Source organism: Cynocephalus volans, chromosome 5 (assembly GCF_027409185.1).
Source record: "Cynocephalus volans isolate mCynVol1 chromosome 5, mCynVol1.pri, whole genome shotgun sequence".
NCBI lineage: Eukaryota > Metazoa > Chordata > Mammalia > Dermoptera > Cynocephalidae > Cynocephalus > Cynocephalus volans.
Window position 1 is genome coordinate 39,307,688 of NC_084464.1, and position 19,248 is coordinate 39,326,935.

Consider the following 19,248-nt stretch of genomic DNA (forward strand, 5'->3'; position numbering starts at 1 on the left):
CTTGGGAGCCGACTTGGACCTCAACTCACCCCTCATACCTGTGCATTCTCCCTTGTCCCATTGGACCTCACTTACAAAACACAAGTTTAAAGATAAAGCTATTGAGAATTTCAAGAGAGCAATTGCAAAGCATTAATCCCTTGCAAGAGCAAGGCCCTTCTTAGTGAGGGTAGGGGAAAGAGGGGAGGGTTTGAGGTGGACTGGTAGGCTGTGCCACTGCATAGGTCTCAGGCCCATGAAGCCCACCCTGTTGGGAGGCTAACATCATTCACTAAATCTTGCCAGATTGATACCGTCTTGGTCCCTCTGATGATGCAAATGTCATTTCAGTTGCTCTAGCAGCTATAAGCTGTAGCTCATCTACGACTGCAACATGGGGCTTCTAAATAAGCAGCTGAATAGAAATGGAAAGAAACCTTTGTAGCTAAAGATGAGTCAGTAAGGAATGAGTGATAGAAACGAAATACATGTGTCATAATCTATAAGCACCAAAGCTAAATAAACACCCACAAGGAGGGAGCGACCCACAAGACAGATTAGTCCTGCTTGAGGAAGAACATAGGTATTGAACTTTTAGCAAGTTTTTTAGAGGGCCGCTAAGAACGCCAATGCCTGGACCACAACTACACGTCATAGCATTTCCAAATGTTCCTTTCAAGGTTTCACTGGGCCAGCACTCACTCAGGAATAAAAGTTATTGGCTTACAAGACCAGAGGCCTGTGGTTCTCTTTTGGAAAGTGATCATTTCATTCTAGTGAAATGCAGCTGGGGAAGTTACTGGGAGCAAAATCAGCTGGGAATTGATGACCAACGATTCCTGTCTTAGGAAGTCAACACAAAATCTGAAGCTGCTGTAGCAGAAACAACAAAAAAGAGTAAAACCAGCACCCTGCAGAATTCGGGGGGTGCAGGGATATTGAGGATAAAAGAGCAGCTCAGGAAAGGGATCAGTCAGAATATTCCGAAGTTGGATTTTATACAGCCAAAATCAGCACCCTTCTGGATTTCAAATATTGGTGGCCAGTTCATTTCAAGAAACTGGTCTTCTCTCTGCCCTTGGATAACAATGGTTTCTGGTTCCTTAAGAAATTTGGAGCATTGATAACCTCCTGGTAAAACTCCATAAAAAAGTTTCACCTCTTCAGCGGCACCATCTGTGTTCAAGACTTTTTTGTTTTCTTTTAAAAAAACATTACAGCGATCCAAATTATACAAAGGAATGCGGCATAGAACCAAGAGGCCCAAAGGGGAGAAGTGAGCATGGATGACTCAGTGTCTGCTTTTGAATAAGCAGGAAGAAGGTGGCCATTGGCTTAGGTGTGAACAAAGTATTCCAGCGAGGTGAGATCGCCTTGGACTTCGATAACTTTAAGGCCAAGTGCGTAGAGAAGAAAGTAGAAAATGACCTGCGCTAGCCGGGACGAGGCTTCAGATAGGTCTACGGGGTACTGGCTTTTTAAAGGATGCTCCTAGCAAGGAGTCCCGAGGAATTTTAGCTCCCCAACCAGGTGGGCTTCTTGGGCCTAAGACCTATGCAGTCGCACAGATTACCACTCACCCCTCCAAACCTCTTCTTCTCCCCCCTCTATAACCCCCGCCCCTACACACACACTACCAAGGCCCCTGCTCTTGGGGTTTGAAGGAAGTGAGAGAAAGAAGAGAGAGGGTTGATGAGAGGAACAAGAAGGAAAACTGAGAAAAGGGCTCTGCCAGAAAATGACAGGATGAAATAGAGCTTTGCGCGATTCCTTGTTTGGAAGAGGCAAGAGTCGTTGGCAAAAGCGGGTCCGCAGACATAACTAGAAAGTGACCTGGGCCTCAGCTCCAGCCTGTCCAGGGCCAGGGCCAGGGCCACACGGCCACACAGTGTCCCTGACCTGCTTTCTGCCTTGCCCAGGACACGGAGGAGCCGAGGCGTTCCAACTGCGTTCACTCCGTGCTCTGTGGGAAGCGCGGGCCGAGAGAAACATGGACTTCTAAACTCATCCTTCAAATCCGTGTTTGAGACCCCGACGGGTCGAACATCAAGTTCCTGAGGAAGGGTTTCAGAGTTTCGGCTTTCTTGAGTAAGTTGCGAAAACGCAGACGTCTTAGAAATTGTTTGTAGGCGTCAGTTTTGAGAAGGAAATATGGGGCCGACGCACGATGACAGGCAGAGGCTAGAGGAGGCGCTGGGGAAAGAGAGGAAAGAAAACGCCAATTAACCGGACAGGGCATCCGTCTTAGGACACGTGCAAATGACCGAGAAGCACAAGGATCCCCATGGGCCAGCAGCAGAGTGGCGCAGCGGAAGCGTGCTGGGCCCATAACCCAGAGGTCGATGGATCGAAACCATCCTCTGCTAAGTGCGCTCGTCTTTTCCTTTCCCTTCTCACCACTGCATCCGCGCAACTTACCTCCATCTCCTGCCACCTTCCAACGTCCCTCCAACAAGAACACCAGAAAGAGGTAGCCGACTCCACAACGTGCTTCGCAGCCCAGTCAATGCGCTCCATTTCTCGTCCTCTTTTGCATCTTGACGAGAATTGGCACTTCTCCCAATTGTATCGTTATCAACATTTTAAAAGCTCGCCACGGACTGGGAAACCATGCGACATCTTACTGTCTTCACGCGGTGGCTCTGTCAATGCTGCTCTGCCTCTCTACGGAGCTGCTTGAACACGTCTCACCAACGCTCGAAGACCCCCGTGACCGAGGCCGCGAACGCTGCTTTCACTTCCTGGTCCCTCCTGCCTTGAAATACGACGGAGCTCATGATAAAATGTGAAGTTAAAAAAGAAAAGAAAGAAAAGAAAAGAAGAGAAGAGAAGAGAAGAGGACAAGAATAAATGCGGACTCCCGTGCGCGGTGGGAAGAGGAAGGTGCGGTGCCCTGTTCTTCGGGGAACCGAAGCGCAGGCGCAGAGAAAATAACCGAATCCGCAAACGCGACGTTGGAGACAAGGGGGAGGGGGATGGGAGGCAGGGGGCGTAGAGAAGAGGGGAAGGAGACGGGGACAGTGAAGGACAGGAGAGCGACAGAAAACGGACCACTACAGGCTTGGCGAGCAGAGAAGGGAGACGCTAAGGCAATCCTGGAGCAGCAGGTGTCGAGGGAGGTCGTTTCCGGGACAGAAGCAGCTCTCGGGAGCTGGCGTCCTATGGGTTGGTTGGTCGGTTGGTTACTGTGGTTAAAATTCCAGGACACCCCAACTCTGAGAGGAAACAACGGGAATTGAACCGCCTGCCTTGTGCCATAACCGTCATCCGTCTTTATCCAATGTTTCATTCTCTGCGGTTTTCCCACTTACTGACGTCCGTGGTGAAATGGGTACCTCCCAGCCCCAGTCGTCCGGGAAAAGCGGTGAAGGGCCCGGCGCGTCCGCTCTGAAGCCTCCTCTCACGAGCGGATGCGGCCTGCGGGGGCTCCTGTCTGCATCGTTAACTGCATGAAGAGTCACTACCGAGTGGATCCCGCCCTCGTCTGAGCCCGACTTTCTTCGTTATTCCCCCAGCACTAAATATTACATAATCATTGTCTGTGTAAAGAATAAAGAGTTTGGGGGGTGAAGGGAATGCTCAGTGTAATAAAGCCCGGTGGGAGTGCCGAGGCCCGGGGCTGTGACCAGCGCCCTTCAGAAGGACCGAGCCATCCCCGAAACCACGCGCCTCACTGGCCCTTCTTGGTGAGCAGCGCGGCCCGAGGAACCTGGAGGGCTCAGTCGGGAGAGCAGCAGCCTTTTAATCCGAGGATTCAGGGTTCAAGTCCCTGTGCCGGCGGTCACCGGCAGTTTTACCTCAGGTCTAGAAAGCAGAGCCCATTTAGAAACGTCTGGAGAGGAGAGGGAAGGGTATTGTTACAGCCGAGACGGACAGAGGCACGGCGGTCAACTGAAACGCTTCCCCAGCTTTCCAAGGGAAAGGACGAAGGGCAACATTTTGAAGTTACGTCAAAATGGTTTGTTACTCCGGGGGTGGGAGGAGCAGTTTGGGTCGGACTTAGAATCGTTCGCCTGTCTTGGCGGTTCCCCCACGGATTAGACCATCTCCGCCTAAGTAGAAAATTTGCCCCACCCTGCAAAGGCCCTTGGTTGAAAAGCCCATATCCAAACGGTTTTTGAAATTATCTTCGTTGGCTTTTCTGTGTTTACATTGTTTCTGCCATTACCCCGAGATTTGGGTTATGGTTAATGACCCTGGTGTTTGGCTTCTCGTGCGTGGCTTCTGTGGGCGGCGTGCTATAAACCAGGCCACTGAAACAGAGGAACTGACAGGTCAGTGTTCTTTTTGTCTTGAACCTGACGGTACGCAGCCAAAATACCGCACTTACGGGTTCATCGTGCTAGTTCTCAGCCTCTTTCTTTTTCTGTTCCATTATTCACTTGAAATAATCATGTCCGTACCATTGTGAATTTCCCCCCGTCCCCGTTTATTCTATTTATTTATTTTTGTACATACATGAAATGTAACATTATTTTGCAAGTCTAAACTACGCAGAGATACTTATTCAAAGAAGTGTCACTTCCCTTATTGATTATTTCCCTTTCCTTCCGTCCATCTTTTCCAACTCATTCCCATCTACCTCCCATAGGTAATCAATTTCACCAGTTTCTGGTTTATCAAACCTGTATCTCTTTTGAATAAGCAAGCAGATACCTACATTTTTTTTTTCATTTCCTCTTCTTTCTTAGACTAAAGACAGTATACTATAGATATTGATTTGCACTTGATTTTTTCACTTAGGAATCTCTACGTGTCATTTCACAAAGATCTTCCCTGTCCTTTTTCACAGCTGCACAAGTACTCGACTGTGTGGAAGTAATAATCTATCCAACTACTTTCTTATGCTTCAGTATTCAGGTTGCTTTCCAATATTTTGCAATTACAAACAATGCTACAACAAAAAAGAAAACACACACACAAAAAGAAATAATATGAAATAAAATGCTGAAAACAATGTCATGGAGAAAAACAAAAATTTTGAATTTTGAATACCTGAGACAACTAATGATAAATTAATCAAGAGACAAGAGAGAAATGACAAAAATATAAGATAAGAAATGCCAAGGGAAAATAAACATCAAACAAGATAAATGTTTTTAAAAGCATATGTTTATTTTGCAAACACTTTCACTGATATATTGGAAAATGTACATCGTAGATTAAGGGTAAATATTTCTAATATATAGAGATGCTTTAGTGATTGAAGAAAATGCCCCAAACTTCATAGTACAATGGGCAAAAGACATCAACAGATAATGTGTGTATATATCTATGTGTGTGTGTGTGTGTGTATATATATGTCCTTGCACATATGAAAATATGTTCAAATTCTCTAAGACAGATTTACAAATTAAAACTGCATGAAGATACCATTTCTCTGCTATCACACTGGCAAAAATTAAAACGTATGTCAAGGGTATGGAGGACAGGCACTGTCATTTATTTCTAGAGGTAATGCAAATTGATACAACCATTTTGGGGGGAATTTGAGTATATCTAACAAAATTGCATACACACTAATAACATCACCCAACAATCCCGATTCCAACAAATTATCCCGAAAATCTACATCCGACAAAATGAAAATACACATGACCATATTTATTCATTACAACATTGTAAAACCTCAGAGAATCAAACATTGGGTAAAGACGGATGAAGGTTATGGCACAAGGCAGGTGGTTCAATTCCCGTTGTTTCCTCTCAGAGTTGGGGTGTCCTGGAATTTTAACCACAGTAACCAACCGACCAACCAACCCATAGGACGCCAGCTCCCGAGAGCTGCTTCTGGCCCGGAAACGACCTCCCTCGACACCTGCTGCTCCAGGATTGCCTTAGCGTCTCCCTTCTCTGCTCGCCAAGCCTGTAGTGGTCCCTTTTCTGTCGCTCTCTTGTCCTTCACTGTCCCCATCTCCTTCCCCTCTTCTCTACGCCCCCTGCCCCCGCCCCCCCCCCCCCCCCCCCGCCTTGTCTCCAACGTCGCGTTTGCAGATTCGCTTATTTTCTCTGCGCCTGCGCTTCGGTTCCCCGAAGAACAGGGCACCGCACCTTCCTCCTCCCACCGCGCACGGGAGTCCGCATTTATTCTTGTCCTCTTCTCTTCTCTTCTCTTCTTTTCTTTTCTTTCTTTTCTTTTTTAACTTCACATTTTATCATGAGCTCCGTCGTATTTCAAGGCAGGAGGGACCAGGAAGTGAAAGCAGCGTTCGCGGCCTCGGTCACGGGGGTCTTCGAGAGTTGGTGAGACGTGTTCAAGCAGCTCCGTAGAGAGGCAGAGCAGCATTGACAGAGCCACCGCGTGAAGACAGTAAGATGTCGCATGGTTTCCCAGTCCGTGGCGAGCTTTTAAAATGTTGATAACGATACAATTGGGAGAAGTGCCAATTCTCGTCAAGATGCAAAAGAGGACGAGAAATGGAGCGCATTGACTGGGCTGCGAAGCACGTTGTGGAGTCGGCTACCTCTTTCTGGTGTTCTTGTTGGAGGGACGTTGGAAGGTGGCAGGAGATGGAGGTAAGTTGCGCGGATGCAGTGGTGAGAAGGGAAAGGAAAAGACGAGCGCACTTAGCAGAGGATGGTTTCGATCCATCGACCTCTGGGTTATGGGCCCAGCACGCTTCCGCTGCGCCACTCTGCTGCCGGCCCCCGGGGATCCTTGTGCTTCTCAGTCATTTGCATGTGTCCTAAGACGGATGCCCTGTCCGCTTAATTGGCGTTTTCTTTCCTCTCTTTCCCCAGCGCCTCCTCTAGCCTCCGCCTGTCATCGTGCGTCGGCCCCATATTTCCTTCTCAAAACTGACGCCTACAAACAATCTCTAAGATGTCTGCGTTTTCGCAACTTACTCAAGAAAGCCGGAACTCTGAAACCCTTCCTCAGGAACTTGATGTTCGACCCGTCGGGGTCTCAAACACGGATTTGAAGGATGAGTTTAGAAGTCCATGTTTCTCTCGGCCCGCGCTTCCCACAGAGCACGGAGTGAACGCAGTTGGAACGCCTCGGCTCCTCCGTGTCCTGGGCAAGGCAGAAAGCAGGTCAGGGACACTGTGTGGCCGTGTGGCCCTGGCCCTGGCCCTGGACAGGCTGGAGCTGAGGCCCAGGTCACTTTCTAGTTATGTCTGCGGACCCGCTTTTGCCAACGACTCTTGCCTCTTCCAAACAAGGAATCGCGCAAAGCTCTATTTCATCCTGTCATTTTCTGGCAGAGCCCTTTTCTCAGTTTTCCTTCTTGTTCCTCTCATCAACCCTCTCTCTTCTTTCTCTCACTTCCTTCAAACCCCAAGAGCAGGGGCCTTGGTAGTGTGTGTGTAGGGGCGGGGGTTATAGAGGGGGGAGAAGAAGAGGTTTGGAGGGGTGAGTGGTAATCTGTGCGACTGCATAGGTCTTAGGCCCAAGAAGCCCACCTGGTTGGGGAGCTAAAATTCCTCGGGACTCCTTGCTAGGAGCATCCTTTAAAAAGCCAGTACCCCGTAGACCTATCTGAAGCCTCGTCCCGGCTAGCGCAGGTCATTTTTTACTTTCTTCTCTACGCACTTGGCCTTAAAGTTATCGAAGTCCAAGGCGATCTCACCTCGCTGGAATACTTTGTTCACACCTAAGCCAATGGCCACCTTCTTCCTGCTTATTCAAAAGCAGACACTGAGTCATCCATGCTCACTTCTCCCCTTTGGGCCTCTTGGTTCTATGCCGCATTCCTTTGTATAATTTGGATCGCTGTAATGTTTTTTTAAAAGAAAACAAAAAAGTCTTGAACACAGATGGTGCCGCTGAAGAGGTGAAACTTTTTTATGGAGTTTTACCAGGAGGTTATCAATGTTCCACATTTCTTAAGGAACCAGAAACCGTCGTTATCCAAGGGCAGAGAGAAGGCCAGTTTCTTGAAATGAACTGGCCACCAATATTTGAAATCCGGAAGGGTGCTGATTTTGGCTGCATAAAGTCCGACTTCGGAATATTCTGACTGATCCCTTTCCTGAGCTGCTCTTTTATCCTCAATATCCCTGCACCCCCCGAATTCTGCAGGGTGCTGGTTTTACTCTTTTTCGTCGTTTCTGCCACAGCAGCTTCAGATTTTGTGTTGACTTCCTAAGACAGGAATCGTTGCGTCATCAATTCCCAGCTGATTTTGCTCCCAGTAACTTCCCCAGCTGCATCTCACTAGAATAAAATGACCACTTTCCAAAAGAGAACCACAGGCCTCTGGTCTTGTAAGCCAATAACTTTTATTCCTGAGTGAGTGCTGGCCCAGTGAAACCTTGAAAGGAACATTTGGAAATGCTATGACGTGTAGTTGTGGTCCAGGCATTGGCGTTCTTAGCGGCCCTCTAAAAAACTTGCTAGAAGTTCAATGCCTATGTTCTTCCTCAAGCAGGACTAATCTGTCCTGTGGGTCGCTCCCTCCTCTTGGGTGTTTATTTAGCTTTGGTGCTTATGGATTATGACACATGTATTTCGTTTCTATCACTCATTCCTTACTGACTCATCTTTAGCTACAAAGGTTTCTTTCCATTTCTATTCAGCTGCTTATTTAGAAGCCCCATGTTGCAGTCGTAGATGAGCTACAGCTTATAGCTGCTAGAGCAACTGAAATGACATTTGCATCATCAGAGGGACCAAGACGGTATCACTCTGGCAAGATTATGTGAATGATGTTAGCCTCCCAACAGGGTTGGCTTCATGGGCCTGAGACCTATGCAGTGGCACAGCCTACCAGTCCACCTCAAACCCTCCCCTCTTTCCCCTACCCTCACTAAGAAGGGCCTTGCTCTTGCAAGGGATTAATGCTTTGCAATTGCTCTCTTGAAATTCTCAATAGCTTTATCTTTAAACTTGTGTTTTGTAAGTGAGGTCCAATGGGACAAGGGAGAATGCACAGGTATGAGGGGTGAGTTGAGGTCCAAGTCGGCTCCCAAGGGTCCTGTGTCCCTGGGATGAGTTTTCACCAGCCACTGTGCCCTGCCTCACTCTCTTTCCTGACCTGCTGCCAGCAGTCAACCCTCTAGGGCTTCAAATGTGCTAATTTTTATATCGATATGAGAGCCATGTCTTAACCTTTGTTGAAAACTATCTTTTCACCTACCATGTGCCAGACACAGTTCTGAGCAGTGAGGATAAGAAACTGATTAAACCCTTGTCTTCAGAGAGCATCCTTTCTACTGACACATAGATTCAAAGTTGAACAGCCTTTTTTAAAAGGCCTCTAAATCAGTGAGCATATTTATTATCTCAGTATTAAATTAGCCCAACTTTTAAAGTCCATTAACTATGTCAGTAAGTGTAATTGTATTAATTTCAAGTCAGCAGTCTTTCAAACTTCCAACTAAAAGGACAATAAAACAATTTTTTGTAAGTGTCTGTTTTTACACTACCTGCATTTTATACAATTCATGTCAGAACAGATGCCAACCCATTTAAATGAACATATTTAGGTAACTTATATGAACTAATCTCCAATCACTTTGTTACTTATCAGATTATTTTTTGAGCTATGACAAAAATTCTCTCTGTGACCAAACTCTAGTCAGGTTCCTCTGTAATCTCTTTTCACCTAGGCCCTGACATTTGGGATTCCCGTTTTGTTTCTGCATCATCTGATTTTAGCAAAACTTGTGCTACGTCTGTTTTTAGCCAGAATCCCCCATCCTTTGTATCTAATCATCCTCAATATCTGAGTGGGTTCCTCCTCCTCCACTGTACCCCAGGTGACGTCTAATGATTCTGGCCTGACTTTGTCAAGAATCCTTTTAGGTTGCTTTAGCCAGAATTCCTCCTTACCCATAATGTTTCCTCTTAGAAATGACCTTACCCTACTCTGCACACCCAACCACATATCTTGCTGCTTGGCTATAAAATCTGACTCGTTGTATTCAGGGGTGAGCCCAGTCTCTCTTACTTACTGCAAAACCCCAGTGTCGTAACCCCTCCTTAAATAAAGTCTTCCTTACAATCTTTACAAAAGGGTCATGAATAGCTTTACCTTAAACACCAATGTCACATACTCTGCTTTTTTTTATGTATGAATAACATATAATTTCATAAATCTGAGCTATAAAAGATGCCCATGAAAACATCCATATTTTAATAAGATTTAAAACACCATCTCCACTGCACATGTTGGCAATGGCATGATGTGGAGGAGAAACACAGTGATTTCAATTGTTGTTACATGATTGATGCTGTTAAATATGATTTTGTGCTATGCGATGGGGGGTCTATTTGCACTGTAAGAATTACTTTTTAGTTTATTACATACAATGAAAAACGGTGAGCAGGCGAGTAGCATGACCAGAGTAACCAATGACACAGAAATGGCCTAGAGCAGTGGTTTCCCCCCCCCCCAGATGTCTACAAATACTAATTTTTGTGGGCTCCCATCCCACAGACAATCTGATTTAATTGGTATGGGGTGCCAATGGGCATCAGAGTTTCTGAAAGCCCCCCTGGTTATTCTAATGTGCAGCAAAATTGGGGAGCCATTCAGAGTTTTTGATCCCAGATGTCATTCTTGTACAAACATCTGTATCATCAGAGACCTTCTTAGAAGTACAGAACCTCCAGACACATCTCAGATCTCCTGAATGAGAATCTGCATTTTTACAAAATACCCAGGTGATGTCGATGTACTGGCTTAGAGCAGTGTTATTCCAAGTGTGGTCAGCTGGCCAGCACTGTCAGCAGCACCCGGGAGCCAGCTAAAAGTGCAAATTCTTGGTTCACATTCCAGGCCTATTGAATGAATATTTCTGGGAGTCGAGCCCAGGAATCTGAGTCTTAACAACTGCTCCAGGTGGTTCTTATGCATGTGAGATATACCAAACAAGAATCTGCATTGTAACTAGATTCCCAGATGATTTGTAAGCCCATCAAAGTAAGAGAAGCACTGGCCTAGAGTTTTAAGTTACCAAACAAACAAACAAAAAAGGCCACCGCTCCAAGACACTTCAAGGAATATAACTTAGACTTGAATATCTTCATATTATATTCGTATTTCGGAACCTGCTCTCTCTCTCTCTCTCTCTCTCTGTATGTGTGTGTGTGTGTGTGTCTGTCAGTCTGTCTTTTTATTTACTTTATTTTTTTATTTTCTTATTTTTTATGACCGGTAATGGGATCTTAACCCTTGACTTGCTGTTCTCAGCACCAATCTCTCCCAAGTGAACTAACCAGCCTTTCCTACATAGGGATCTGAACCCGTTGCCTTGGAGTTATCAGCACCAAGTGATAACTCTCCCAAGTGAGCCTCGGGCCAACCTCCTGCTCTCTTTCTAAGCCAATTTCTCATGAGTTTGAGGAAGTGGAACTCACTTGTAGAAGAGATTGTATTCCATTGACCTCTGGCTTTTGACACAATTATGTGACTTTTGTAAAAACAGCTGCCATCACAAAGTACCTTCTTTATGGTTTAAGGGATCCTTATCTCCATGCAGGAGCTCTTAAAGCAATTTCTTTCAAAGTGCATAGATATAGTTTGTGATTAATGTCCTGTTACTGTTGCCTACCTTAAAAAAATATCTTTACAATGGAAAGCTTCACAAATTTCCCTGAAGAAACTAATGTGTAATTAGTTGCATACTGTAATGAAATTGTGGAGTCTTTAACGACCTTGGCTACATCTCTGGCTTGCCAGATTTTGACCGTCTCAACCACCTGGCACACTTCATTGGGCCTAAGAAACAAAAACCACATGCCTTCTTCAGACCTGGCTGATTTGGGGGTCCTTTCAAACTACATACATCTGATATTTTAAATAAAGATAAACAAGTAGGGAGAGAGAGAAGAAAGACTCAGGTCAAAAGTAAAATTCAACATTCATTTTTATCATGGTGGAAACATAAGAGTCCTTTAGAAAGAACATAAAGAAAGCTAAAAAATTGTAAAATGTTCCACCAGACCACAGCTCTAAAATTAAATATGTACTTCCCAGTTGTATAAATGGGTAAGCCGAAGACCAAGGTCAGCACTAAATGACCTCATCAGACACAACTCCATCTCCACTAACATTCTAAGTCTACTTTTAAGCAACTTATACTAGGTGTCATTTGTATCAGGAACAATTGTCAAAGGCTGAAAAATGAACAACAGATATTACCGGGTCCTTCTTTTCAGCGAAGTGCTGGGCATTGTGTGGCAGACCCTCTAGGAATTATCTCATTTTGTAGGCTGTGCATCTTTAACCGACTTTCTATTCGCACTCGGCTAGTCTAGAACTCTGTGATGGTAGAAGTGAACTCATAGACAGGTGGTAATAATGCAAATGATTCCTGTCTACATGAACGCAAAGAAAAATTCTGAGCTCTCAATCCATCCTCAGTAGTGAGTCTATGAGACCCTGAGGAGCTGACCCTTATGCTTGGGTTCTCCAGTGAAAGCTGAACCGCCAGGCAGTGCACCGCCTGCCCCCACCGACGCACGGAGAGTCCACATTCATTCTTTTCCTCTTCCTCTTCCTCCTCCTCCTCTTCTTCTTTTTGTTAACCTCACGTTGTATCGTGAGCTCCATTCTATTTAAAGGTGGGAAGGACCTGGCGGTTAAGCGTTCGCGACCTCGGTCACGGTAGGTCTTCAATCGTTCGTGAATCCTGTTGAGGCACCTCTGTGGAGAGGCAAAGCTGCATACTGAAGGTAAATAAGATGTTACATTGTGTTCCAATATGTCGTGTGTTTTAAAAATGTTGATAAACACGATTTCCATCAAAATGCTGAAGACAAGAGATGCAACACATTGGCATCGCTGTCTTGCATATTTGGGATTTGGCCGCCTCTTGTGGGTGGCTGCTGTGCGGGGGAGCCTTGCCGCGTGAGAGGAAACACCTGCGCTTCTGAAGATTGGAGAAAAGAAGCCACCTTCCCTAGCAGAGGATGGTTTCGATCCATCGACCTCTGGGTTATGGGCCCAGCACGCTTCCGCTGCGCCACTCTGCTACTGGCGGACGTTGTTGTCCACAGGTGATCATGTCCAGACGTCTTGACATAGATGTGCACTTCTGGGAATGCGCGTTTTCTTTCCCCTCGTTTCTCTCGCCTCCTCCAGCTTCTGCCTTTTCTGCTGAGTGGCTGCACATTTCCTTCTCAAGATTGACGCCTAAAAACAATCTCTAAGACGTTTTTGCAACTCACTCAAGAAAGCCCAAACTCTCAAACCCCTTCTCAGGAACGTGATATTCTACCAGGCGGGGTCTCATATGCTGATTTCCGAGGAGGAGGGATTTAGAACTCAGGTTTTCTCTCGCGGAGCCTCCCGCGGAGCAAGTAGTGACTGCAGGCGGCACGTCTTGCTCCTCTGCGTCCTTGGTAAGGCCGAAAGCAGGTCAGGGACGCTGAGGCCGTGTGGCCCTGTCCCCGGCCAGGCTAGAGCGGCCAATGGGAAATTGAAGATGTTCTCCGCGGACGAGAAGCAGGACGAGCAAACACAGGAGGACTTCCTAAAGTTTGTGGAAAAATGGAATTAAAAGATTAAAATAAAAAATATATAAACTACTTCTCAGCATAAGCTCCACGAAGCTCAAGGCACCTTTGTAAGCGATAATGCCAGCCACGTAGCCTGTCCCTAAAGCACTGAGGATCCTGGAAATTTAACCATTTCAATGCAGTATTGTTTACATTACTACGTGAAGAAAAATGGGTGCCCTTTAAAGATTCTTTTAAGATTAGGAAACGAAAAGAAGTCAGCAGGAGCCAAATCAGGACTGTAAAGTGGATGCCTAATGATCTCCCATCAAAACTCTCCCCTAATTGCCCTTGTTTGATGAGAAGAATGAGCAGGGTCTTTTTTGTGGTGGAACTTTCCCGAGCGTTTTTCGGTTGAAGCTATGGCCAAGTTTCTCCAAAGCCTTTCATAATAAGCAGATGTGATTGTTCTCTGGCCGTCCAGACAGTCAACAAGCAAAATGACTTGAGCATCCCAAGAAACTGTCACCATGCCCCTTTCCCCATAAACTTTTGGGAAAGCATCAGTGATTTCACCATTCTTCCATTTCAGCTTTACCATAAATTTGACGTTGGCTCCCTTTCTTATTTTATTACGATTATTTTTTGTCTTGTCACTTCTATTGATGTTTGTTCTTGCTTCAATTTTGGCAGAATTCATGTTGCTTTGAAAGGGGCTCTTTTCAAGCTGATGTCTCATCCTACGTAGTGCTTCAAACTAGATCCTGTTTGAACATACTATAACAAATTAATATAAAATTATTTTGGTGCAAGAAAATTTTGAAGTCCATGCACAGTTTTTCATTATTATCGTTTGTTTTTTCCTGGTGGCTGGCACCTGTGGGGATCCAAACTCCTGACTTTGGCATTATTAGCACCTTGCTCTCCCAAGTAAGCCACCAGCCAGCCTCACGGTTTCTTGTAATAGGCATTTTCCAGGAACTTTTGAGTACCCCTTGCATCACACCATTATATGTAGAAACAGTAGTTTATTCAACTAATCTCCTATACTTGGTAATTTCAAAAGTTCTGCAATTTCAAATAGTCCTGCAACGAATGTGTACATATTGTTTTGTACTATTGGAAGTGTATCTTGAGTATGAATGTTTAAAACTGGGAATGGGTTGGTTGAAGAATAAGTAAGGAAGAAAGATGTTGGTTGGCTTGGGGATTGAAGTATATGCATTTCATTACACCAGAGGACTATTTATTCATTCTCTAAAGTGTTTTTCAAAAATTGGTAATAATTTTGACACAGTTCAGCATCTTTGGAAATAAATATATGGTTTTATTCTTGCATGTGGGGGGCAATGAGCCATCCCTTTACTGTGAACTCGTTTGTGAATATTTGTATGTCTTGAATGCGTGTGTCAGATAAGTCTCCTCACAGGAGAACATGAGCAAGGTAATATCACACCTGTGTTTCTGGACATAGTGGGAAGCAGTTTAGATCTTGTCAGCAAAGACTGTTTGCTAAGGCAAAACTACTGAGATAATCCATTGGTAGCCAGGTAAAAGTGTTTGGTCTCCCCTTGAAGGTGAAAACAAACTGAGAGGATTTGAGGCTGTTAAAATGTCCACTGAACAGAACATGGAAGACACATCTATGACTGCAGAGTATTACCAGCTACTGATTGCATGAAGTCAGTAATTTCAATACTATTTAGTATTGGGGCCATGGACTTATGGTTGTCGTAATCTACCATTAGGAGCCATTCAGTCTTTCCAGGTTTTAAATAAGGTTAACTTGGGCTGTTAAATGAGAAACTGTGGGGATAATCACCCCTTCTGTGAATAGATCTTATATAATGGGTTTGATAATTGAAGGTCCTGCTTTTATTTATGTTATATGGTATTAACAATTTTAAGTGACAGTGGTGTAGGGGAGGTCCAAGGAGATCCCATTTTGCCAAACTGATTGTGTCGAGGACTAATTTTATCTTAATGATTACTCCTTGGGAAAGTGTTCATGTCTACTATGGAATATTTAATGTCAATGGGCGCTAAAACCATAAGGAATTTAAGCAAGGCAATAGTTCTGACACTTAAGGTGAGCCAAACCCATTCGTCCTCTGGTATATGTATAAATTTTATGGGTTAGCTTATTTAAAGTCAGTGGTATAATTGCAATTTGAGCTCCAGTATCAATTACAGCCGTGAAGTTAGGATAATTGGTGCATTTCAGTAGATGTCAATTTAGAATCTATGTTGTATAAGAACAGAAGTCAGTGGGAACTCATTTATTTATTTATTTGTTTGTTTGTTTGTTTGTTTGTTTGTTTATTTGTTTATTTATTTGACCTGTGAGGTGCATTTATCGAAGTGGAATTTATCTTTGTTTTTAATTTCTTTATTCTGATAAAATATATACAATATAACAGTTTCCTTTTTCATTTTTTAATGTACAATTCCATTATTGTACATTATTTTAGCAAATTTTGAATTTCCAATGGAGTCAAATTGCGGACCTCTATTTCACTTTTTTATTTCTTCCCCATATATCCAGAGTGTTTGTGTGTGTGTGTGTGTGTGTGTGCGCGCGCGCGCGCGTGTGTGTGTGTGTGTGTGTGTGTGTGTGTGTGTGTGGTATTACTAGATAAACATGTAGGGTCCTCTCTACCCTGCTCATATTTATAAGTTTCTTTGCCCCAAATCAGTGCCCTCAGGAATTGGAGGCTTTCCCATAGCTAGTGTTTCTTTACTGAGTGCAGGGAACCTGAGCTTAAGTTTGAATTAATTCCTTGGAATTTTGTTAAGTCGTGGCACTCAATCAAACCCAGAATCTTTGTGGGTCTATTTCACAGTTATCCCATAAGATGATGGTGTCCTCTGGCTTTTTAAAGGTGCAGGGAGTAGGCATTCAGGGCTGCTTTTCATGGCCTGTGCCCTGAGAGTGCCATGGGTCCCTTTCCCTATAACGCTCAGGATCAGACTCTCTTCTGGTGGCCAAGGCATATGTAGCAGCAGCAGCATAGTCTTAATGAGCCATGCTGTTAGGAGTACCGACCTCAGCCTATCAGGAGGTGACTGCTCTTTCTCACATGAGCAATCACCTAATGGGTCCATAGGTTGCACAAGGTATCAGACCTTCCCCTGGATGTTCTATAGAATGGGGCCATACCTGCTTGAGCCGCACAATCAGTGGTTGCAGGTAAGAGTTGTTCCCCTGAGCCAAACATCACTCACAGTTTATGCTAAAATTAACACCCACAATTCAATCTGAGACACACGCATGAGTCCAGCCCATGACAAATGACAAGACAAAGGCCATTTTAAGGAGAGTCCCAATACCATAATTCTGTACATAAATATCAAGTATCCGTACTTCCAACTTAGGTCTGTTAAAATCTATAACTGTTTGGACTCAGCAAAGGCAGCATAAGCAGCACAGCTCAAAGTGCAGGCTTGCCAGCGAGCGGCAACTTAGCCCCAACATATGCTAGCATGTAGGCAGCAGCTCAAAGTATATGCTCGCTAGCAAGCAGCACAGCCAGCTAGCAATCCAAAGAAAGAGGGGAAAGACCCCTGTGATGGTGTCATCAGCTAGACATTCTGCTCACAGCGCCAATTGTCATGGACACCCAGTAGAGATGGGATAGGCGCCCTTCCTGTTAGTAGTTGGATGTTGAGACCAATGATGCCACACACACACCAAGAGGAAATGAAAAGATTTATTACTCACGTATGGAGGTTTTCTAGGGAGAGCAGAGCAGACACCCACACATTCTGTTTGCCTTGAGTGAAGAAAGGAGAGAGTGATGCTGAATTGTTCTGTGGTTAATGGGTGGGGCCAGGGTGAGATTCCCGCACGCAGACCCCTCATGATTTAAACTCTCTGCCATGGCCGAGGGAGGGAGCCGGTGGGCTTTTTTACCAGCTTGTTCAGGTGTAGGGCATGGGTGGAAGACAGGTGCTGGAGCTGAAAGCTGTCAGCAATCAAACATCAGAAGTGGAGTTGGGATTTCTATCAGAACAGTATTGGCACACACAGCATTTTGTTCTTTTTAAAAATTTGGTTATTGAATTGTGCATGTCCAATCTAGTCATATTTAGGTTAGGTAAAAATAAAACAGCATATTTAATCAGAACCAATAGAGACAGTTTGAGGGCAAAATTCTTTAGGAAACTGGCAAGCCAGTCACAGATGAACACACTATCTTTCTGCAGGCTGTCTTCATCCTGGGCCAAGGAGAGTAAACACAATCAAATTGCCAAGGCTTGAATATCCTCTTAACATTTGTAAATCATACCAGTGTCAGAATGGTAGCCTATGAGAGGGAGTAAGCTAGAACTATAGAAGAATTATACGAATAATATGTGAGACTCAAGTCCAGGAAATTACAGCTATTACTATTATTTGTTGAGAGTTGTCTATGGATATTTAATGTTACATTAGACATTAATGACAAAGATAAACAGCAATTTAAGTAGAGAACTGGGTAAGAATGATTAAAGGATAAGGGAACTGTAGTGGTTCCAAAACAAATCCAGGTGAGGCGGAAACTGTAAGGAGTCTCTTTCACCCAAACACCAGTGGCCTTGCCCAATTACGCCACTCGGCAAAACACAGATAAAATTCCTGACAATGCAAGATTTAAACTCATGTTTCAAACTCAATAACAGATTACATCTCTAAATGGCCAAACTTCTTATTCCATCTTGCATGGCTTTGATCTCTTTCCTACTATCACTTCATCATGATAAAGGGATCTCCACAATATTCACTTAGATAAGACAATTGCCTACCTGAGTAGGAAAAAAAAAAACAGCCAGAGAGTGTAAAATCTGGGAAGGGGAGAAAAACTTGAATCCAAGGCTACCAGGCTACAGGAAATTCATGAAAACTTAAAATCACCTAGGATTCAGACTCTCTCTTTATAGCTCTCATCCTTACAATGCTCAGAACTATTTCTACACTCACCTGATATTCATCCATTCATTGGCCAGAGCTCACTGGTCGACAACATTCAGAGAAAAAAGAAATGCAGAAGAGTCTTAGGAGGAAACAGAAGACATAGAGAAGATGGATGAAAACAGAAGGAAAATAAATCAAGAAACCAACGGATGTGAATCAACTGACTGTTTTCCTGGCAACTTATGCAAAGCCGGGTTGGACAGCAGAAGCATGCAGGATGTACGACCCAGAGGTCAATGGGTGAAGCCATCCTAACATTTTCAGGAAGACACTTCCACAGACCCCCAAATTATTGTGTTTTCCCCAATTCTAAGATTCCCCCAATAGAGGAGCATAGCGCAGCTTACATAAACTGCTGCCAAGCACAATGCTTTCCATTTCTTGTCCTATGGTATACGCCAAAGAATACGACCTTTCACTGGTCTTAGCATTTTAAAAACTGATATTATTGTGGGAAATAGTGTCAAGTCTGTTTTGTCATCTGGCGTTGGTTTTCTTCCTCACTGCTTCCTTCTCTCTTCTGTAAAGGTGCTGAAACGTGTCTCACGAATGAGGAAGGTCCCATGTGACCATGGCAGTAAACATGACTTTTTCAGCATCCTGTTGGGGAGTGAGCAAGACTGAAGCCATGCTGGGACCTAAAACTGCATGGGTTCTAAAAGATTTTTAAAGGACACAGTTTTTCTTTTCTTGGCATGCACTTCTCTGAGTTCCCTCTTTTCCCATGGTTATTTGATATTTCTTTTTTTTTTTTTTTTTTTTTTAAATTTTATTTTGTCGATATACATTGTGGCTGATTATTGCTCCCCATCACCAAAACCTCCCTCCCTTCTCCCTCCCCCCCTCCCCCCCAACAATGTCCTTTCTGTTTGCTTGTCATATCAACTTCAAATAATTGTGGTTGTTATATCTTCTCCCCCCCCCCGGT

The 19,248-nt window shown here is 44.4% G+C and overlaps 2 protein-coding genes and 3 non-coding genes across 5 annotated transcripts in view; 2 read left to right on the forward strand and 3 right to left on the reverse strand.

Moving 5' to 3' along the window:
* LOC134377918 (histone H4) overlaps nucleotides 1-19,248 on the forward strand; it is a 734,914-nt gene that overhangs the window by 467,024 nt on the left and 248,642 nt on the right. The gene's annotated exons all lie outside the window — the stretch shown is intronic.
* Nucleotides 1-19,248, reverse strand: part of LOC134377893 (zinc finger protein 184) — a 944,311-nt gene that overhangs the window by 128,997 nt on the left and 796,066 nt on the right. The gene's annotated exons all lie outside the window — the stretch shown is intronic.
* Nucleotides 2,274-2,345, forward strand: TRNAM-CAU (transfer RNA methionine (anticodon CAU)). Its single transcript has one exon. It is a non-coding gene; the product is annotated as a tRNA-Met (tRNA).
* Nucleotides 6,548-6,619, reverse strand: TRNAM-CAU (transfer RNA methionine (anticodon CAU)). The gene has a single exon. It is a non-coding gene; the product is annotated as a tRNA-Met (tRNA).
* TRNAM-CAU (transfer RNA methionine (anticodon CAU)) lies at nucleotides 12,830-12,901 on the reverse strand. The gene has a single exon. It is a non-coding gene; the product is annotated as a tRNA-Met (tRNA).